General features: G+C 35.3%; 1 long non-coding RNA gene across 2 annotated transcripts in view; it reads left to right on the top strand.

The window, feature by feature from the left end:
• Window positions 1-20,665, top strand: part of LOC119247403 (uncharacterized) — a 40,712-nt gene that overhangs the window by 6,389 nt on the left and 13,658 nt on the right. Inside the window, exons 2-3 of one of the 2 annotated variants that reach the window (XR_005125740.2) lie at window positions 4,265-4,466; window positions 11,494-11,592. This is a non-coding gene — a long non-coding RNA (uncharacterized LOC119247403). The remainder of the gene's footprint in view (window positions 1-4,264; window positions 4,467-11,493; window positions 11,593-20,665) is intronic. The other variant, XR_008552159.1, reaches the window with a different exon arrangement.

The raw sequence follows: 20,665 nt of genomic DNA, 5'->3' as shown, positions 1-20,665 counted from the left end.
GTTATTAATTAAAGTAAGAAAGCCAGGGTCTGGATTCTCCCAAAAAGCTTGGTTCTAGATCTCTTATTTTCACTGTTTCCTAGAGATTCTATTACCACTTCGACAATTACAGAGCATTCATTGGATACCTACTATATGTGAAGCAACTGACATATTTTATTTAGTCTTCACAATAGCATTAAAAGATGGTGCTGCTTTTTTAAACAGAATTTAAATGAGGTTTAATAGCTTGTACGAAGTCCCAGAGTTAGGAAGTGAGGATCAGGGAATGGAATGGAAGCAGGATGTCTGACACCTGAGACCACAGCATGACAGAGAAGGAAAGTTAAGTTAAGCATTTGATTCTACATCCAGCTGCTCAAAGTCAGACATAAAATGAATATACAGACATAAGTCATGAAACATCCAAGTGATGGGAGGGGTTAGGAAGGGCCATTGGACGAGCCAGTGGCTCACAGGTAAAGGTACCTGTAGTGGTCAGAATGGATCCACCTGGATACTTCTCCATGGTTCTCCATGCACAGTGTCTGGAGTGCTTTGTTCTCACTGACTGTTTCCATCTCTGTGGAATTCCACACCTGTGCATTGTAATTGTATATTAAAGAGCAGCCTTAGATGAGTCTACTCTGAGATGGAATTTGTGGCCACAGGGAGCAGAAATTCAGCAAACATCCACATCGGAAAATAAAAGGAAGAGTAGTGAGCTTCCTCAAAGTGTCAGTTCCTCCAGGCCAATTTCTTCCTATTTCAACTTCAGCTTTCCTAGCAGCACTGCTTCTTTAGAGGCATGTCATAAGCCACCATAAAGTATTCACATTTGGTCTTACAAAATTATAAAGATCTTGCAGCTATAATGCAAATTGTAACTTGTAAACTAAGTCACAGATATCTGTCGTCATTATTTGATGTCTGTTAGACTATCTAGGCCGTGATTCTATGCCTGTTCCTATGTTTAAAACACTGAGTTTTTCTTGTTTCACATTACCTCATTCAGGTTAGTGAGTTTTTGGTAATGTTTCATGGAAAAAAATAAAAGTGTGATATAAACATATCAGGTGATTATAGTAAAGATAACTAAGATATGTAATGAGTGTGTATAGCAGATCAGTAAAGTTTGATATACATCATTTGGCTTATATAAAAAGCCCATTAAGAGGGTTATTCCAGTTTACAGAAGGGATCATTTAATCATACTTTTTGGGACTAATTTTTAGAATGGTGTTACAGCAAATCTTTTTAAAAAAGAAACACTTTCCAATCCTACAGAACCTATATCTTATTTTGGCATTTCTCTTTCAATCTCTATCCAGATGTACAAGGTAATCAATATACATACAACCCTGCATTCTGCTTTGACATGCAGGATAGCCACGAGAAATTGGTTTATTCAAGTTAAAGAGTGAAGACCTTTTTAACTCATTCTTATATTCTCAGTTAAAATTATCTTTATGTGGTATATATACACAATGGAATATTACTCAGCAATCAAAAAAGATAAACTCATGCAATTTGTAGCAACATGGATGGAGTTGGATGGGATCATGCTCAGCAAAATAAGCCAGAAAGAAAAAGAAAAATACCGGATGGACTCACTCATAGCAGGAATTTAGAAAACCTAAATAAGGGACCAGGAAAAAGACTAATTGCAATAAAGTAAAAATCAAAATCAACAAGCAACTATAGACCAGAGACACACTACAGTGGGACTGTGGGGGGAGGAGAGAAGGGATTAGGGTAAGAAAAAGAGGGTGGGAATTGTATGGGGAATATAACCAAAATGAAAATGCATACATTATGCAAACATGAAAAATGATGTAAGAATTATATAAAATAAAATAATTTATAAAAACAAAATAAAATGTTGCAAAAAATTTATCTTTATAGGATCAAATATTGAAATAGGAGCAAATATAGGAGCAAATATTGAGCCTTATTGAAAAGCCTACTATGGAATCTTAAGAGAAACATCTATTTTGAACTCCTTTTAGATATAAACTATTTTATTTTTTTAAAAGAGCATCAGATAGGCAAGCTTTTATGACATAACCTTCACAACAGTTATTTGTAAGTTCAGTACTGAAAATGTAATCTTTCCTTATTCCTTCTGTCTTGATAAATACACAAAGTTGTTATAAAAATCATGTATATGTAGGAATGTTTGCAATGTATAAATCAATCCATTATAGGCCTCTGACATATGACCAGTGCCCCCTCACCCCACATCCAAAAAAAACTGGCAATTTAAGAACTGCTTTTAAGATATAATTTGAATTACTGTATGAGTAATGGATAATTAATATTTGGCAATCCACATAAGGCCTAAAGAGTGACATTTTTACATTATTTAATTTCAAAGCAGATATATTGCACTTTGCTGAGGATGGTGTATGCAACAAAATATTCATTTATCATCAACATGTTTTCCTTAAGAAATTACCATGTGCCTTGAACCTGATGGTTGCCAAAGCCACAGAGGTAAATGGGATGAACACAGTTCAGTTCCTAGTGGGTCATTACTAAAAATCAGATCTAAGATATTTTTGTTCTTGACATTGTGTCCTCTAACATTTCCAGCTTCTCTGTTCTTTTGCTTTTTGGAATCTGACTCACTTTTTACATCAGCCCAAGAGAAAATATGAAGGATAAAGAATTCTTACTCTCAGATGTGTATGTGCGGACACACACACACACACACACACACACACACACACACACCCCAGACCACATAGAAATTATCAGTATTCCTGAAGTCATATTTTCCCCTCTTCATCTCTGTTCTGTGGGATTTAAGAAACCCTTTCATCTTTCTAGGATGAAAGTATCTTGCTCTGTAGTTTTGGGTATCCCTAAATCATCTTATTCCCATGGCATATATTTTAGATTGCATCTAAATACTTTATCTTTCAGGACTTCAGGCTAAATAAGCCAAGTATGTGACAGGAATTTTGGACCTTCCCTTACAGGAACATCTTTGTCTAAAAATAATATGCAACTTTATGGTACATGATTTAATTTATTAATGCAATACACTATAACTGCAATTTTTCCCAGGTAAAGACAACTATTTTGGTTCATTTAGGGTGCCAAATGTGTAGAATTCTTACATAAAATAAACATTATGTGTTTTAGCTTTTCACCAATTCTTTTGTCCTGAAATTTGTTGATAATATGTAACTATCATATTGTATATAACTTTTTCTTAACCTTTACAGTGTAAACTGTTTACTTCACCATTGCTTAAGCAGTTCCATGGGAAAAAATAATTCTTTAGTAAATATGACCTAGCCATGCAGATCAAGTTCTTAACTGATCAACTGAATGCTTCACTTTCAAAAATATTGTACTATCATTATATAGGAATGGTATGCATATTCTAAATATATATGTAAATTCATTCTATATATGTTTATGTTTTTGGACCTATCAGTCAGACAATGGATAGATATACACATCTCTGTGATTTCAGTAGACTGAGTTTTTGAAGGGACAATTTGTATTAGGATGTATAGATGTCTATCTCTTGATCCAAAATTGTATAAATTATTCTTAGCTGAGATGCCCAATCAGCTTTTTATAGTATTCCCTATAATATAATATGAACTATACAGGTTCCAGGAATTGTAATTTATAGAGTACTCTTCTTGTTGAAAAAGGGATGGGTGGATACAACTTCAGTGTCAGAACACCACCCCATGGGTTGACTCAAGGCTGCATAGACAAAAAGCTGGTTCCACTGGGTAACTATCTGCCAATAGACATTACCAGGCAGAACAGCAGTGGAAAAGAAAATACAGAGACATCTGGGGGAAAAAAAAAACACAAATCTGATAGATTTTTTTAACAATCCTCCAATTTCTATATCCCATATCTTTAATATTGGGATCAAAGTCATATTGCAATGTTTCATTTACCCTAGTGTTTGAACTCACAACCCTAGGAAGTACATGTCTGAGATCTGAGTGTATTCTTGGTCCCAAATCAATCTTGTCATTCCTCGGAAAGCAATGCAAGATAATAAGTCGTATTCACCTGATCGCTTTCCTGCTCTGAGACAGCTGCTGACGTGTGTCTTCCTGATAACCAGGAGTTTCAGATCTAAGGCAAGGATAAAGGGAAGCTGGGAGCTCGCAGAATCTAAATTTGACAGTCAATGGCTGAGGAGAGGGTCAGAAGGGATAGAATCTGTGACACGTATGAGAAAGGAACAAAATTTATCTGCTTTGGTTGCAATGATTAGATGTCTCTTTGTCTGGCTTTCTTACAGCGGTTGACTATACTCCGCCAGCTGGCTAATATCATAATTAACGAAGTTGCTACTACATCTGCAAAGTTTAATCGAAAAATTTGCCAGTGATGTGATAGCATTGTCACCAAGATCATAAGGGACACGGATTCGACTTTTACTCAAGGTGGAACGGCAGTGCTGTGTAGGCAAGATGAGAAATCCTGAACTAGTTCAACCAAAGGTATGTGTCTTTCATAATTCCAAATCCAGAGCTTTCATATAAAGATTTTTGTTTGTTAGTTGTTGGGTTTACTGTTTCATTACAAAAGTGATTCATAGAAAGATGCATATGCTTCTTGAGCATTTACAGCATATTTTCTGGAAGCTTTGTTTTTTTTTTCCTCCAAATCTGGAAATTCAGAAATACAGTGAAATAGGTTTGGATACTTAGGATGGAATATAAAGCAATGGTTTGCCTGTTTTTGTGACTAGCTCATCTTGATCAGTTTTCAGAATACCTTTTTGGTAACAAATATCAATTGAACATTTGTATTACATAGTGTTGGATTTATTTTGTTCAAAATGTAAAAGCTATTACTCTGATTTATTCTATTGTGCCAACCTAGTTATAGAAGCAAAGGGGGTAAAGCAAGCATGGTTATAAAATATGTAGAGGTGCTGTTTTCGTTTCGAGAATTGCTAAAGTGAGGGGAAGAAGGATCAAGGTCTTGGTTTTAGTCAAACAAAGTAATTGGGTTTTTTTTACAACATTTAGACAGACCAGTATTTCTTGAAACTATGTACTATTCCCCAGTGTCAGTCTGGCGATTAACTGTTATACCTGTATTTTGTTTTTACTGTGATTTGCTTTGCTTGATTAAATATTAGAGCTCTGGGGAGTTTCCTAAATTATAGCCTTCACATATTGCTAATTAATGCATGTGAATATTGATAAGGAGGGGCCTATGTCTCTGTGTATGTGCTGTATGCTTCCTCTGAGTACAGAGAGAGAAGAAGGCATCTCAAAAAATATGCAGAAGTTTGGGTTATTTATGCTTTGTCACACCACTGCTATAATACAAGGCAATCAATTTGCAATATAATTGGGGACATGCGTTAAGATTCTTTTATTTTCCCTCTGCGATCATCCAGGCCACTATATCATGGCAAAAAAAGAAAAAGCAGAAATTTTTCTTTGCCCGTTGCTTTTTGTCTTTTCTTTTAATAGCAGTTTTTTTAACATCCTGAAATAACACTTTGGAAACAAATTAATGTACAGTGTCTATTTTTTAACAAGTGCTTTTAAATTTTCTCATGGTTTTATTTCTGACTGTAGGACACTATATATTCTGATATACTCATTTTAAATTTGAAAATCAAATTTCATGTTCTTAAAAATGAATTATTTTATGGGACTATGAATTTTCAAAGCTTTCAGTGTCTCGCTCACTTAAAAAAATGTTCTTTGAAATTTTGGTTAAAATTGGACTTAGCACATTTCTAATCTTTACTAAAATTTAATGGCATTGATAAGAAAAGCTGAAAGTAGAGGTTTAAATCATCATTTTATTACACGCTGAGCATTGTTTTTAGAAAAGAATGTTATTCTCATGTTACTCTGATTTTCCTTTGCCATCACTCCCCTCCTACTACCTGGCATTCAATAGGCACTCAATTTACATATATCAGGTGAAATATTCAAATTAATGAAGCTAAGTCTTTCTACTGTTTTTCAAATATGGTTAATATTAAATCAATAACTTTTGTACGCGGTAAATATTATTATGGACACATAGAAGTAGATGAATGGCATCATCACCGACAATAGGGAAGATTAAGTTTCTAAAATAATATAATGTTGTTTTAACCTTAAACCTCCATAGTATTTTGTGTAATTGAAATTTACTACTGTAAGAACTCTGCTGAAGTAGCGAAGGTCTATGAGGATTAGAAAGAGCCAGAAAAGTAGTTCAGAGCTGATGCACACGTTCTTTTAAACAGGATTATCTCCCGAGATGTGTAGAAATGAACTCTTGTCAGAGTTTCAAAGGAATTAATATTTTTGGTAAAATGTGCTAATGTAAAGCGTTGGAGATTAGTGATGCATAATGAAAGCCTTGCATTCTTTCGCATGGAAATAAGAATATAATAAATGTCCTGTCGGTGATTGGAGCTGTAGCAATTTTATTGAAGATTAAAGTTTGATTGACCTTTGTTAGGCCTATTAACCCTTTTAAAATTAAAAGCCGGAGCTGAATTATTCTGGTCAATTTAAATGCAAACATCGAGCAGGTCATATGTCATTCATATAACAATAATAATAAAAAAAAACCCTCCTGTTTCAATTTTCGTTTTTCCACGTCTGAACAGGGTTCTACTTTGGAAGGATCATAGCTCCCAAGTCCCTCCCAGTGACAGGGAATATAGAATAATGTATAGATAAATTAAGAGCCTGTGGGAAGAGTCCCAGGGATCACTCTCCCTGTTCATAACACCAAACCTACCAGCCCAATAAAAGCAGAGAGCCTGAAGGCAGTTTCCAAACACTGAAAATGCACTCTCTCATAGGAAAACCATCTAGGAATATCCTGGATTGGAGAAGAATAGGTTAGGATTCAAAACCAGACATCTCTACTCTAATCTAATGCCCACCACCCAAACTGCATATTATATCCGTGTTAAATCTATATGCTCCTGAAAATTGAAGCTTTTTGGTATGTTTACTTATGAAGCTTTCATAAAAGTTGATTGTTTCTAATATCTGCGATTTCATTCCTCATGATATCTGATATGAAATGCTGAATTGAAAATTTAGCAATTAAGTTCAGAAATATCCTAAGAGGAGAAAACTCTCATTTTTCAAATCCATTTAATGGTTTAATTTTATTTTTCTTTGTAAAAATTTTTTGAAGGCTTTGTGAAAGCCGGCACATTCGTGTTGCTTCAAAAACTGTTTCCATTTTTCATATCATATTAAATTTTTTTATTATCAAGTCTGAATATTTTTAGTTTTAGGTCCCACCTCATAGTGAATGCTTCTTCCTTTTATGTGTCTGTGGACTATTAAAATGATAATAAAAGTTCTCTTCATTCCATATGTAATTTATTTCTCTCTCTTTTCATCAAAGCATTTCCTTTGAATGTGTCAAGGCAGAAAAGTCCAAGGCACTATCGTGTAAAAATTAAGAAGCCTGAGGTGCTATAGTTTATTTTTGCACAAGCTTTTCATGTACTTTCTTCATCCCCTTCAGAAAGCTGGTTTCTATTCCAGGCCTATGAAGAAAGTCAAAGATGAAAAACTTGTGATAGAGTGACTGAGATTATTCAGTGAGCAAAGTGACTCTGGCATCCTCCAGAGATCTGGGTAATGCCTTGCAGCATAGACTCATAATATGTTTAACCGAGATCTGTTTGCTATGAGGATAATTTCCTAATTCTTAATCGTGGAACTAGTATTCAACCATAAATTGTAAACAAATATTGTGTTCTGTACCTTGCCTGATAAAATACAGATTATCAGCTTTAGCTTTGTTACACTGGATTGTCAAACTTAAAAAGAAATCCATTTGCTTCATGATAATACTTGTTTTCTTATTAAAGGTAATTTTCGCGAAAAGAAAAAAAAAATACTATCGCTAAATTAAATCCCCAGAATAAGCACGATTAATTCTTCAGTCATAACTCAGCAGTCTTCTCTAATTTGATTATTCTTGTTTTACCTCTTACCAGAACCAAATGAAAATACCTTTGCATTAAAATTTATTGCAAATGCAACATTCCCTAAGCACAGAAATCTAATGTGCCAAACTACTGATAGCATCTCTCTCTGTGTTGCCATTAATTATTAGCAATCTTTTTCATCAAAGAAAATCATGACTTGAGAAAGTGAAATTCATATTATCTTAGTATAGAAAAAAGAATTGGTGAAAGAGCAAAGGCAAATAAGATTATTTTGTTAAATCCCAAATCCAATCATTTGTTTTGCTTCAGTGTGCTAAGAAGAGATTTTTATTTCTTTGTTGCCTTTGTTTCTGGCAATCTGTTCCCCTCTAATCCATCCAGTCCCAGACCTGACATTTTCTCTTATAGTTGTGAAATAACATTCGTTGCCATTAACAAGCCAAAATTAATCTGTTTGATATTTTCATGCACCACATATTTTAGTTGGCGTCCTTCTGTTTAAAAAGTGACCAGTGGTGTCATTTATTCACTGCCTATTGTTTGTGAGTCAACAATTTAATTTAATTCCACAAAAATTTAGAGCAAGGATGCCATGAGCAATTTTATTGTACTGAGCTAAAAGAGCGCTAACAAGTAGCAAACTATAGGATTTTCAGGATTTTAAATCAATAATTGTCAAGAAGTCACCTATGAATTTTTTTAAAGCTGTCATTCTCCTTAACAGACAGTAATTCTAGAATAAAATTATCTGGTTAATAAAATTGGTCAAGTGAATTCTTTCTTATAATTTGTTTGATAAAATAATAAAAATACTCTGGTGACCATAAATGCTCTGATGCTGACTTTCCAGCTAATTAAAAGGGTTAGTTTCCTAGCATTCATCTCAAGTGAATAGGAAGGCTACCTAATGTACTGTAGTGGCATGTGGCCTATTGATGCTTTCCTTGCTTTTCATATTATGATTATCACCCCATCTCCATATATTACTTTGGAAACTAGAGAACTGCCTTAATAGGTAACTGTGATGGAAATGGTCTGGAACCATCGCTGACTCAGTTTCAACAAGTGTTTATTGAGCATCTCCTGTATGCCAGGTACTCCCTGCAACCAACACAAAGAGGTGAGTCTAGGAGCCTCATTTTATGAACCAAAAACTGGATGCAGAGCAGAGAGTGATTTGCCTGGAATCAGACAGCTAGTCCATGGCACAGGCTGAGCTGGAAGTCAGTGCCATATGCCAACATCTTCGCCAGAGCTGTTATTGCAATATCTATGGCATTCCATTTTGTTAAAACTTGGTGACTCTGAGCACAGGATTTCCAGATGAACACTTCCCCCAGATGAAGTAACTTACTGAAATGCAGAAACTACAATGAAAGTACTAATTCTTTCATGACTCACTTCTGAGAAAGAGGAAGAGGTAGTTTAGAATGCAGAATTGATTCACTGGCACTTTCACACAGGCCATGAACTTCACTTAGTTGTCTTGTTTCATGGAGACCGGAAATTCTGCTCCCCAAATATTTGTCATTTAGTTGATTGAAAACTATTTGTTAGGCTCATTTAAAAATTGTTTTTAAAATAGTAGTGCTTACCAATCTTTTATTCACAATTTGTAAATAATTCTGCTTACTAGAGTTTAAGTCAGGGGTGCCAAAGTCCCAACGCATACACTTTCATTGGTTGAGTATTTTGAACATACTCCGAAGAATGTGCCTCTGTATTTTATCATTCCTGTTCTTGAAACAGGAGATGAGCACAGAGTCTGTTATATTTCTGTTCCATGGGGGATTGTCCAATTGTTTATGCCAAATGCATTTAAAGGAATATGTGGGAAAAAATGTTATTGATAAATATAAACAAAGTAAACATACAAATTACTTGGGATTGCTGCAGTAGGAAAAAAATGGCCATCATGCTACTTGGAAAAAACAATTTTGGTTCTCATTTCCAAATATATTATGAGAACAAAAGAATTAGCCCAGTGAGACCAAAATTAAACCTCTATAAAACTTGCCCAGGAGGTCCCAAGCATTCGCAAGTGACAGATTTTTACCTGGAGGTTTAGTCCACCTTGTACAAGTTGATTCTTTTGGTCTGTGAACCCTCTTAGCTTGACTCAGAGGAAGGTGCTAGATCTAAATCCACCTCTTTGTCCACAAGACCTAGAAGAGTGACTGAGAGATGGTCGGTCCTGAGAAAATGTTTGTTAAATTGGATTCAAAGTGACTATTACCATCAAAATAAAGCCAGAGACCCTGCAGTCAATATTTTATTATAAAGGACTGGTGTTTCTGCTCAGAAATAAATCTAAGCTTCAAAGTGTGAAAAGAGAAAGAAGCTGAGATGATAGACAGGTAGGTAGATCAAGTGATCAATAGGTGATATATTTCTATATATATAATTCAGAATGCTTTAGAAATGGCCCAATTTTATGTATTACTTTACTTTTAATTAACTTTCAATCTCCTACCACCCCATATTAAGTCACTAGTCAGATATTACCAACAATTAATAACTAGTTTTTCTGAGATGATTATTTAATGAAAATTATCAAATTGCTTTTTTTATATGAAAACAGAAAAAATAATTCACAGTGTTCATTTCAAAAATGAATGAAAAAGCTACTAAAAGGTATTGTGTAGAATTAGGGTAATGTTTAAGAATATTTGTAGGAAAATAAGAAACTGCTATTGTGACTCTAACTGTAAATGAAAGTACTTTGCAGTAGAGAAAGTGAAAATGTGTAAGAAAATAAGAAAAACTAAGAACATCTTCCCTCAGTGGCATTAGGCAAGATGGAAGAGCAAGTTTGACCAACATCTCAATTATATAAATACTTGAGAATTCATTAACCATTTGAATCCTGCTGGATGATGATTAAACCCTTAGGCAGATGTAAATCAACTTTACTATGTGGAAACATTGAGGAAAACATTTATGAAAAATATGATCCAATTTCTGAAAATACAGACCAATTAAAATTTGAGATTTAATTTAAGAATTTTTACTCTGTCTGCATGATGTATATATTAATGATGATTTCTCTCCCCTCATTCTTCATCTTCATAAGCAAAAGGAGATTTTTACTTATTGACATATTACTGAAAAATCTAGCTTTTCTCCAAAATTACACATTTTTTTGCATAAATGTGCCTAATTACCTGAATTCAGTTTTGATTAGCAGTGTTAATTGATGCAGCTGTGGATGGTATCTGTTTACCTAAATTACCATGTGCAAACAGCAATATGTCTGGAAGTGAATATGCTAAACTGAAAATACTAATTAGCTAAGACAGATTGTTATTCAAGTCACATCGAAGAGCTTTCTAATGAAAGCCTGGATGTGTCAGGGTTTTATGATATTCAGACAGAAATGTCTATATTACATATGATTTCTAAATTTAATTCATAAGAACAGATGGGATGTCAGCCAGGGTTCTGCTTTATTCCAGTATTAATGTGAATATTTTACTCAACTGGAGATATATTCATGTTTTTTTTTGTAAGAAATGCATTGTGTGCTTTGACGATGTGCCAGCTCTACATCTCCAGACTCATCTATTTCTTGACCAATGTATTCCCAGATTTTATCCACCTACTGTACAGAAGATGAAGATAAATAAACCACCTTGCAAGTTTAATCACATCAACTGGCTAATTTAATGAAATCAAATAGCAGAAAGGTTAGTTAAACAGACAACTTACTCTGCAGTACTTTAGAGATATTTTCTCTTTGCATCCCCAGTAAATAATAATATTGTTTGATTATAGTATTCTTAAGAGTCAGTGAGCAATTTCCAGGGCTGAAAGGTGAGTTCTTATTGCTTCATCTTTAATCATTTAAAAATGGACAGCAAAGAAGTGCTTATTTTTAAGTGCCCAGTTTTAAAGTGTTCTAGCCTTTTCTGTATATTCTGTGCCCATTACATTTGTCCTAAAGCATGACCTGCTTTGCTTAAGGTTTCCCTCCCCAAAAAGCTGCTATTACCATCTGCTGTGGCACTAAGCATTCATTAATGGCTGTCTAACTTAGAGCTACCCAAAGATTATGGCACAAATCCCACACATCATATATTGAAGAAATAATGGACCCATCTTGCCTTTCCCCAAGAGGTGGAATAACTGTGCTTAATGCATAATAGGTCTCTTCTTCCCAAAGGCTGTAAAAATAAGGTCTCTTGACTAAAACTGAAGAGTTTAAGATCCCTTATTAGATATTTTAAGATGCCACGAGCAAAATGGGGATAATTTCATGATGCAAATTTGAACATAATTATAGTTTGGCATATTTAATTTAGGCTTAAGTGAGAATTATAATTACCAAAAATTGAATTATTTCAATTATGCTAATTTCTATCCCCAAAGTTTTGTGTGATTTGGGTTATCTAAGATAGGTTTAGATCCAGCAAAATTACAATGGAATCTTTTACTAAAAATAAGGAATTTGTGAAAATGACTCTATATATCTTAGCTGCAAAATGTTGTTTTGATACAACTGCCCAGGTCAACATGAAGTGCTTGAAATAACTTAAGTCATAGTGAATAAAAAGGACACTAAGGACTGCTTGGGTCATTATTGTTCTAATTTCTATTTCAATACATATGATAGCATGTTATTGATATTTGCTGTCTATTCAGTGAAGCTAATCCTAGTATTTTTTAAATAAAATTTGTGTTATAGTGATGATTATTTAATAGCACACTTTGTAGTCATCTTAAGGTGTACTTTGCCTTTGATTATCATTTTAGCTTTAGTTCTTTCAAAGATGAATAATGCAATATACCTTTTTCTTAAAAACTTGCAAGATTTTCTTCCCCTAGTGACAAAAGGTAGTTTGCTGAGATTGTCAATCCAAAAGAGTTCATTGTTATAGAACCACAGCTTGTGTGTGTGTGTGCAATTCATAAAATCAAATAGGCAAAGAACTGAATTTATTTTTATTTGTGTATTTGTTTATTTTCAATTAAAGATTTGTTTTATTCAAATATCTGAAGACATCCTACAGTGGAAACTTCAAGATGCTGCTTGTGCTGGGCCAAGGACCACACACCTACTATTTCCACAAAACTTGAAATGCCACTGGTAGTTTAAAAATTGCACCCCTGATAGAGTTGAATTTAGACACTAGAGTTAACCAACCCATTTGATTTTGCTTGTTGCATGCATTTACTTTCTATCTTTTTTTTTAAGATTTTTAAATTTATTTATTTATACAAGCACTGGGTACAGTCAGAAGCGTGGGAGGGTGAGAGAATTCACCAGAGCCAGAGTGGGGAACAGAACAGGCAGACTGACGAAGTACACTGCTGAGGGGAGCAGCGGGTGGCAGGAGAGGTCTGCAGGCCATGCGGGACCCTCCTCCGGTGGCTGGGAAGCAGCCGGGGACTGAACCAGCGCTGCAGAGGCTGCAGGCAGCTTCGCAACCCAGCAGTCAACTGCTGCGCCACCTGGGAGGCCCTCTATATATTTCTTTCACTGCAACGACTGAATAAGCACAAGTCAGCTGTCAGAGAATAGATAAAAGAAGAAAAGAGCTATCTTTAAATTTCAGTTATATATTCTGTTCAAAGCTTTTGGGGTCTCTCTTTGCTCATCTTGAAATTCTCTAAATATTTTAGTTAAGTGTTTTGTTTTGTTCTGTTTGGCTCCATGTGTAAATGTGAACTTGTTTAATGTGAGAATCTTTCCTGTGGTCTCTGTTGACATGAACATTCCTACACAGGAGTCAGAGAGAGAGAGGTCAGTGATGTGAGGTATGCAATGGAGTTGTGGGGTTTTATCACAAATTTCAATGAATTGTCTTTAGGCAAATCACTTAACCTCAGTGTGCAAATTAGTTAATTTTAAGAATAAATATAGCTATCTTTCTGACTTATTAAGGATTTATCATTTGTGCCCAAGGTTCAATGGATCTGTAAATGAGGTGTATGAATCTTTCCTTTGAACTCTAATTGGCATGTGAGGGGAAGCAGGTCAGACTGAGTTAAAGGCTGAGGGACTTAATCCTTTGAAGAAATTTTGATTTAGCTTTATTACTTCTAAGTATTGCTAATGTATTCTAAGATTAATCTGACTCTTTGGTTGCTTCATACATGCTGGCTTCTTTTTGAAAGGATAGATTGTAGGTTCCCTGAGGGGTATCTTTTACATCTCTGTAAACCCTCCTCACGGCCTTCACGTGGTTTCATCACTTAAGACATGATATACACATAGTAGGATCACTCAAAATATTCCTTATGTGAACTCTGGTTACTAGTGAGTAAAATTCATGGCCATTGGCCCTGCTGCAACTCTTAGTAACCTATAGTAGAAGATACTATGTATCATATGACCCAGGGTTTATAAACCTCCTAAGACATCACACATACACACACACACATACACACACTAAAGCTACTGGCTATTTTGAAAAAAAAAAAATGTACATTTTTGATCAGTTTAGGTCAAAGGAACTCTAATATTTCACAAAGGATGAAATTCATTTGAACTTTATACCTGAAAAGTATGATATATGCTGCACTTGAATTAACACAAATTTCAAATGAATGAGATTTGAATTGGTAAGCAAAGTTTTGTAGATGGGCAGAACTAAATGCAGAATTTGCCACTGTCATTGCCAGCAGTATTACCTTGGGGCACTTTCCTAGTTCCTTTGGGCCTTAGTTTATCTATATGGAAAAGATACAGTATTACCTACCTATGTGGTATTGTGATGAATAGACTGCATAATGTATATGAACACCATAACCCAATGCCTACTATCAAGTTGACACTCAAATAATAAGTATAATTGCTCTATAAAATACAATAGCTCTGAATCAAAAAACAATCGAGGCAATTAGAGAACATATTTTAATGTGCATCATTAACTCTTTAAAGTTTTATGCAGTAAAGTGATTCATACATCCAGCCATGTATATACATGCCAATTTTGCCCAGGTGTATATATATGCGTGTGTGAATGTACATATGCATATTAACTGCAAAAGAACAAAATTATAAATACTTCTCAAGTATGTCTTATCAAATCTGTTTTCCTTCTTTTCTAATAATTTATAATGGTATAACACTTCATTGCTCAAAAATAATTCTGTATACATTATCACATATAATCTTCACATTAAAAGATAGGGAAAGTGACATTACATGCTTCTTTATAAATGTGATATGTAGAGATGGTAAGTGACCTTATTAATATCTCTCATTGGTAACAATCACCTACAAACTCAGGTAATCAGGGACAATGTGTAGAATGTAATGGCTGGTAAATCTTTAGAATAATTACACAGCTTTCTTTTGCTGCAGTGAGAGACAATGAAGACATGAAGGTAGGGGATATATTCACAGTCCTTTTATGGACTCTTTGGGGAAAAAAAGAAGCTAATATTGCTGTTTCTCTATGCCACTCTTTGCACAGTAATGTCCTAAGTGGCAATGACTACATTTAATGAAAGGGCCCATCAAGAAGTATGTTATGAAATTCGGGACATTCAAGTTTTCACAGGTTGGAGTGGGATTTATTTCACCTCAACATGTATTTATTAAGATGTTGACTCATTATATTTTTGACAATACTTAGACATTATCATTTGCACTGTTATTACTAGGATTTATATGTATATGGAGTGGACCATATTTGGAAAAGCTGGGAGCTAGAATTTAGATCTCTCTGTAGTATGAACCAACCACATGTTTGGAGGTTTCTTAAGAAATTAGTACTTGGAGCCAAAAATTGCTTACCAATTCAAATCCCATTCATTTTGAAATTTGCGTTAATTCAAATTTCAAAAAAAAAATCTTCTTTCATAAAAGGAACTTGCCACAGAAGAAAGAAAATGACCCCAGGAAGCCATTACATCCATTTATAGTTTGTTATGTTGAATTAAAATATTTCCTGATTCAACAAATATCTTACAAATGCCTTGTATTTGTGCGGCATTGCAAAAGGTACTGTAGCTATAAAGTACAAGATATGATGCCTTCAAGATTTTAAATAACTGTGCTATCATTTATAGACCTGCTGTTGTAGCAGAGATATAGTTTAAGTGGCAAATTCTGCCTTCTTTAATGCTAAGGATTTAATTCATGCATTCATTTATTCATGTAGTGAAATTCATGAGTGAATTTCTCCCTGAAATTAGAATTCAAGTAGACCTAGCTATTGATCATTGGTTCTACACTAATTAAAGGCAGGCAAATGATTTGAATCCTCAGCTTACTTATCTATAAAATTGGGCTGATCATAGTAAGGTTGCTATGTGGATTTGACAATATTTGTAAGGTACTTCCCTCTGTAAGAGACACACTTCAGTGCTTTTATTCATGAAAGTGAATGTTCTTCTGCTCAAGGAGAGTAAAAGTAGTTGGAGTGGAAATACACATTCTTAGAGCAATTAGATATTCTAACAAAACAGCAGCAAAAATGGTTTCAGGACAGTGTGGTGTCTAGAGTATAGCCATGCATTTGTCTAGTTTGTGCTGCTGATGAACATTTCCCTGGAGATCACTGTTAGTTTAGGAACCTACATCTGTGCAATTGAAATAGGACCAGAGTCCAAACCCAAAAGCACATACAACACAATTTCCTGTTCATTGTGGTTGATTAGCATAACATCCATCTTTGGAGCTTGACTCATGAACTACATGAACCTGTTTGACATGGGTCACTGCCTTTTCCGAGAGCATGCATAGTGGGGTTTTGGTGTATTTTGACTTGTTCAGGGTTCTTATGTCCAGTAACTCCAAATTAGATTTTTGTCATTAGCTTGTCAAGCTTCTGTTAAGCCCATTTAATGAGGTTTGCCTGTGGAATGTCTTTTATGTCCTGTGGCCTTTATGCTTAGTCTCAGCTACTCTCAATGGTGGCTGAAAAGTAAATGAAGTTACCGCAGTGCTCGCTGGTCTGATGATTTTGAAAACACACCTCGTATGTGTTTGGGTATTTAAATTCTGTTTTCTAGCTTTTAGGGTTTATATCCTCGTGATGCATTCGAGTGCTATGGAAATAAGACCAGATGGATGTGACAACCAGCCATTCGGGAAATTACACACACATTACATTTTAGAAAACCAGGGTGCATATGTCTATCTGGATGTGTTCATATGCTGGATTATTTTTGTGGCTTCCAAATGGGATGTCAATGAAGCAGTTACCTAGAATGTCGACTTGACAGTTCCTTTTGAGGAAAAGCCTGGTCTTCAGTGAGCCTTTGTCAAACATTACTGAATGCGAGGGCAGAGGGAAGACCACATTGCATTCCACTTCCTTTGCTTCTCCCCATCATGCTCATCACTAAGACATTATATTATAAATTTGCTTATTTTCTGTCCACTCTCTGGAAGATAAACTCTATGAGGAAAGGAAATTTTCAGCCCTGTTTATTGCTATAGAGCTTGGCATACACATAGTAAGCGCTCTACATCCTAATGAGTAGATTGGCCACCACTGAAACAATGGAATGGTCTTTAGTTCCCCCTTGTGCTAAAGCCAGTATAACTGGAAAGGGTGTTTTTGTCTTGTAAGTGTAACATATGATTATGAATAATGATAATCCCAATCACGATCATACCTAACACTTAAGTAATGTTAAGTAAGTGCCTTAACACCAACCTTTCAGGGGTATATTATTTTCCAGATGTTATTGATGGGAAATCTGAAGCACAAACACTACAATGTGACTAAGCCAAGACACAAACCCATAATCCTGCTGTGCTACTTCTCAGATGTTGTTAATTGTGGCTTCCAGGGTTTGAAAATAAGTCATTTCAGGAATTTATCCACCGTTTCAATTAGCAATAATCATCACATGACTGTGATCTATTATTTTGATGCTGTTCTTACATATGCTATTCAGTTCATATGCTATTCAACCCAGTGATGCAAGGAGAATTATTCTTGTACTCTAAGAAGTAGAAATATGTACTTTTGATTTTTTGATTTGCTTGCCTACTTGCTCTCCTATGGAAAAAGGAAAAGAAAAGGAGAGTAGATGGGCCTCCCCGGTGGCGCAGCGGTTGAGCTCTGGGTTGCGAAGCTGCCCGCAGCCTCTGCAGCGCTGGTTCGATCCCTGGCTGCTCCCTGGCCACCGGAGGAGGGTCCCACATGGCACGCAGACCTTTCCTGCCGCCCGCTGCTCCCCTCAGCAGTGTACTTCGGTCCTTCTGCCTGCTCTGCTCCCCGCTCTGGCTCTGGTGAATTCTCTCACCCTCCCACGCTTCTGACTGTACCCAGTGCTTGTATAAATAAATATATAAATCTTTAAAAAAAAGAAAAAAAAAAGAAAAAAAAAGGAGAGTAGATGATAAATGCTATAAATAAATACCTCAGGTGTCTGTACTGGCTAAAATGCAGCATTAACCAGCATATTGTCACGCTTAGAGGAAAGGTTAGTATTAGTGATTCTACCCTGGCTCACTCATGGTTACTCGAATTTTATTTTTATTGACACAAATGATAGAATAATCAAATTTAAGTTAAAAATCTATACATATTATAGAACTTTTAGCAGCAAGCGTGCCTGCCCAGTGGAGTTTTGTTAGGCTGATGTTAAAGATTAATTTGTATATCTCCCATATAGGTATAGGTGTTGTCTGCCCATATAGGTATAGGTGTTGTCTCAGACCTGCCCATATAGGTATAGGTGTCGTCTCAGGTGAGTGAAAGAAATGAAGAAGCCAAAATAAAATTGGAAATTCCTTTCAAATTTGTGAAATTCACCACCCCCCCCCATACATAGGTAATCAGGGAGTGGACTGCATGTAGAATGTAATAACTGCTAAATCTTCAGAAATTTAACACAGCTTTCAAGGATGCCTTTCTATATTGAAAGCGTTCCATAGTCAAAGGGGAGGGATCTTATCTTTACTGGAATTGGGAATTATGTAAATTACCTGTATATTTCCCTGAAAGCTTGCCTATTATCCATGTCATTTCCCTGACACCTCCTCCAGTCAGTGTAGATGTTCCCATCAGTCTTCTCTAGAAATAATCGATTTCATAAAAATCCCATTCAAAAATGAAATAGTTGTATTTTGGGTTTATATAATCCTATTGATTCCTCCAATATGAATTTCTATGTTATACAATTCTGATGCTACCTAATATGGTAGGGTATCAATTCCTTCCCTAAGTTCTCAGTTACAAACCCCAATACGTGGCATTTATTATGAGGCATCTATTACTTGTAAACATATTCAAATACTTTTAGAGAACTGGAGAAATCCATTTTACGTAAAACCTTTTGGATGAGGCATGATTGTTCCCATTCAGGGCAAATGGACAAAATATGTTTATATTAAATTACTCTCTTAAACTTTATCATCATACTTTCTGTAGTCTGCTTCATCTTATCTTTCCTTTTATATAGTATGATGTGAACTAGTCCTCATCTAACAATCATCACCATCTCCATAATAACTGTATCTCCAAAGAACATTAACGATACTTACAGAGTACTTGATAGTTTATAAGGCACCACCCGTTATACTTTCTTTTTTCCACTCATCCTGTGTTGACATAATAAGAACAGAGGAAACATCAAGTTCCTATTGTTGGATAGATCTAAGATTCAGAGACCGATTCTCAGATTGTACATCACAGTGATAAATGGGAGATGTAAGCAATTACTAGTACTGCACATAATTTTTAATAACACTTACAGGCATAGTCCGCTTTGAGAAAACAGATTTTGGAAATAACGTTTTTTTTAAACTGGCCAATTATTGAACCTGACCTTATTGAATGAAGATAGGCAGTCATTCCTGTGTCTCTTCCCTTACCACCTCCAGCAAGTAACTTTGGAATAGTTTCCCAATGTTGACAGGAGTCCCATCTTTTTTTTTTCCCCTTTAATGATTTATTTCTATTTATTTATGTATATGAGAACTGGGGTATAGGCCAGAGGTGTGGGGAGTAAGAGGATTCTCCAGAGACAGAGTGGGAAGCAGAACAGACAGACCTACTGAAATACACTGCTGTGGGGAGCAGCAGGCGAGACAGGAGAGATATGCTTTGCCATGTGGGTTAGCTCCCTGGCCGGGGATCAAATTCATGCCACAGTGGCTGCCAATAACTTGATAGCACTGAGACTTTAACCCCTGTGCCACCAGAGGCCCATGTCCCATCTTTCTAACAGGCAGAAAGTCAAGCAGGTGATCGGAATATAGTGATAGGGATATTTGCATCTTCATCAGGATTGTAATATTGCAAGGTCAGAAATACGGCAGGTCATGGTATTTTTAAGACTTTCTAAAAAGTAATTTTAACTTTACAACAAAATTGAGAGGAAGGTGTAGAATATCCCATATACCCCACCTTCACACTGCATAGCCTCTTCCATTATCAATATCACTCAACAGAATGATACATATTTTTTTTTACCAAGGATGAGCATATTGACATATAATTATCATACAAAGTCCTTAGTTAACCTGAAGGTTTATTCTTGGTGTGGTATAGTATATGGGTTTGGACAGATGTATAATGACATATGCATCATGATACATGGAGTGTTTTTACTGTCTGAAAAAATTGTGTGTTCAGACTGTTCATCTCTCCCTACCAAGCCCTCCCATAGCAACCATTAATCTTTTTTTCTGTGTCCATATTTTGCCTTTTCCAGCATGTGATAGAGTTGACATCAAGCAATACATCTTTTTCAGCTTTATTTCTCTCTTAATAATATGCATTTGTTTCCTCCATGTTTTCTCATGACTTTATAACTCATGTCTTTTTAGCACAGAGTAATACTTCGTTG

The sequence above is a fragment of the Talpa occidentalis genome, unplaced genomic scaffold (genome assembly GCF_014898055.3).
Source record: "Talpa occidentalis isolate TD23 unplaced genomic scaffold, MPIMG_talOcc4v2.1 talOcc4.16, whole genome shotgun sequence".
NCBI lineage: Eukaryota > Metazoa > Chordata > Mammalia > Eulipotyphla > Talpidae > Talpa > Talpa occidentalis.
This window is presented reverse-complemented; position numbering and strand designations above follow the sequence as displayed.